The sequence below is a fragment of the Phalaenopsis equestris genome, unplaced genomic scaffold (genome assembly GCF_001263595.1).
Source record: "Phalaenopsis equestris unplaced genomic scaffold, ASM126359v1 Scaffold202518, whole genome shotgun sequence".
Taxonomy (NCBI): domain Eukaryota; kingdom Viridiplantae; phylum Streptophyta; class Magnoliopsida; order Asparagales; family Orchidaceae; genus Phalaenopsis; species Phalaenopsis equestris.
The window spans coordinates 353,116-356,429 of NW_018222214.1; positions in this window are offsets into that span (position 1 = coordinate 353,116).

Genomic DNA, 3,314 nt, shown 5'->3' on the forward strand with positions numbered 1-3,314 from the left:
TTAGCAACCATAGGTTACCTCCTCCGAGGGATTCTCGATCATCCGATAGAGACATCTTAATTTAGTTGCAATTATTATTTTGTTGTGATGTTTGTGATTAAATTTTAAGTTGTCTTATATTTTGAATGTTGTGGCAGTGAATTTTATCTTGGTTAATTTTAATTTTAGTTTCGGTTTTACGGCTAGCCTAACGTTTTGGTTTTCATGCAGGGTGACATCGTTGTTTAACATGCAAGCTTTAGACAAGAAGTACAGAGGGGTAAATGCATTAATTTAAAAATGTACCTGTCGATTCTTCTCGCTCCACCACCTAAAAGGTCAGTACTTGCAGGGCATGTATATAATTTTGGAAGGAATTTAAATAGCAGGAGTAGATGAAGGATTAGCTACCAAACACCAAGTTATGGTTTTATTGAGTCTAAGAAGATCCTAGAGGATTATTTTAGAACAAAAGTATGACAAGTCTAGTTTAGTCCATAGGGTGTACTTGGTGGTTGTGGTGTCATCAGTTTTGTGGCATAGGCATAGCTAAGTCAATTTTGGTGCATGGGTTCAATTTGGGTCAAAAAGGCTAGAAGTTGGGTTTGGGTTAGGCTAGCCATGATATAGAGCTAAATTGGTAGATGATTTTGATAAGAGGTTTAGAAGAGATTTGGAGTGATTTTTAATTGGTTTGGAGGTTCAATTGGAGGATTTTGGCCATTTGGTCAATTTAGGGGTGTTTGGTTAGGCTTGGGTCTAAGTTGGGCTAAGGTTGGGGTCCAAATTAATGGTTTAAAATGGTCTATAAAAATGTCATTAAGATTTTTCAACATCAATTGGGTGCCAATTTTGGGGTTAGGGCATTCAATTTTGGTGGAATGTGGAGGCATAGCAAATTTGGGGCAAATGGGGATTTTCAATTTGGGTTGAAATTGAGTGAAATTTAGGCTTTACCAAGGCCAATTGAAGATATAATTTGATGTGTAGGATTATTATCAAAAGTTTATGATTTAAATTGACGCAATTGAATGGATCATATGGTTCAATTAGGTGTGATTAAGTCATATGATCAAAATTGGGGGTTTGAGTTGGTTAATTTGGATAAAAATTGAGCTCAAATCATGGGTCAATTAGGCTTGGATTTGGTTTCTATTGGTCATATGAAAAGTGAAAAAAGTTTAATTTGAGTTAAGGACTAAAATTGAGGGGAATTTGGGCCAAATTGATGGACAGTTGAAGTGAATTTGGGTAAATTGGGCCTTTAAAGACAATTTGGGGGTTTTGGTCAAAATGGTCAAATTGAGTTCAATTGAAGAGTCAAAATTGGTTTTGGAGGCATTTGAAGTGATTTTGGATGTTTGGGAAAGTTTGGGGTGTCAAGGGTATTTTTGTAATTTAAGTAAATTTGAGTGTACTTTGGTAACTTTGGAATTTTTTGGTGATTTGGGTAATTTAGGGATTTTAAAATGGTTTAAAAAATTTTTTGAAGAAGTTTGGGTGTTTTGGATGAATTTGGGAATTTCAGTAAAATTTAGGGTTTTAAGGGCATTTAGGTAGTTTGGGTGGATTTGGGGGTAAAAAGCCAAGTTGGACATTTTGGTGAAATTGTGTGCCAACCACCTTATATGAGCTATAGACCAATGAAATCCCCATTTGGGTCCTCTATGTATTGGTCTTATCTAAAACCTAGCCTAGGTCTAGCGGGTCTTGGGGACCATCTACATGAGTCTCCCAAAAGATCAAGGGATCAAAGTTAACAATTTTGGGTTTAGAGTTGTGAGTGGATCTTGGTGATAGTGAGTGCAAGTGAGTCAAGCAGTCTTATGGGGACTCTCCTTGAGATCCTCTATACTGACCCTGACCCCACCTACTAAGTGCTAGGGGTTAAGACCAATATGTGGAACTTCAAGTTGAGGAAGGAAGAGTTTAAAATTTCCAATTGTGACCTTTTCTAGTTTTCCAGGAATACTCAATAGGAAAATCCTATGGCTAGACCCTAGGCTATGATACACTTAAAAAATGTGCAATTTTTATATGCTTTTAATTCTTATATTTGGTGATTTTCAATGAAATTGCACTTTAAAAGAAGGAATTTTGTATATTTTTGGTTTCAGGTACAGAAAATGGAGTTGTAGAGAAAAAGAAGCAAAAACGATGCAATTTAGAGCAAAATGAGCATGAAAAAAAATTTTATCTTGGCATATTTCGATATGTCTTTCTATGCTTAATCTATTTTACACTTCTCACACATTTTTAAATGAAATTACACTTTAAAGAAAGGTTTTTTATGCATATTTTGTAGATCTATCTGTTAGGAATGCAACGCAACTGAAATGTGGCGAAACGGAGCTAAAACGGAGTCAAACGGAGAGAAATGGTGTAGCTGCGCAGTCTGCACCGGCAGCGCCAGAGTTGGCGCTGGTAGCACTGAAGAGTAGAAAATGACGAGAAAATGGCGCCAACAGCGCTCAAAATGGCTTCGACGGCGCCTGGGACGGTCATGGATCGATTTTTGGCAGTTTTTGATGTTCTAGAAGGCTCCCAAGTGATTCAAACACCCCATGAAGCAATTCAATGAATCTATATACTTTTATAATTCTCTTGAATGAAGAGACATGTCTTTTGGATGAATAAATTTGTCTCTTGGAAAAAAGGAGGGAATTTGTCTCTTTAAAAAAGAGGGCTTGACACTTTTCATGGGCATGCGCGTGTGTGTGTGGGGTGTGTGTGAGTGAGAAGATGTGGAGAATGTTTAGTGATCTTAGAATAGAAATAGAAATGTAGATTTCTACCTTTTTTGGAGAGAATGGCGAGGGGATGTTGAAAGAATTTGTAAGGGAATGTTCTAAGCATTGCATGGATTTTCATCTTTCTTTCAAGGGGAAAAAGCTAAGTATTGTGTTCTTCATTATCTTATGATTTTGTAAGCACTTATCTAGTGGATTTGCTTTGGTGTAATAAAGTTTTTCATCATATTTTCTTCGTGCTTTGTGGTGTGTTTCTCTTACTCTTTCTTCTTCTTAGGAAATAGTGGCATGAGAGAATTATGCCATTATTTTCCTTTTACTTTTCTTTTACAATGAGTAGGATTCATGTTTTGGATTTTGGGATGCATGCTTGAAGAAGTTTTAATTATAAATGTCATGATTTCTTACTTGCAATTTATTTACATTACAATAAAGGTCTGTTGTAGTGTTAAAATTTGTTGTAATTACATTAAGACCCAAGAGGGCGGTGTAATTCTCAACAAAGTGGAACCACATTCAAATTCCATAGATGGTGAAGTTCATGGGGGTTGGATGGAAATAAATAGGGAAATATACTTTGATGGG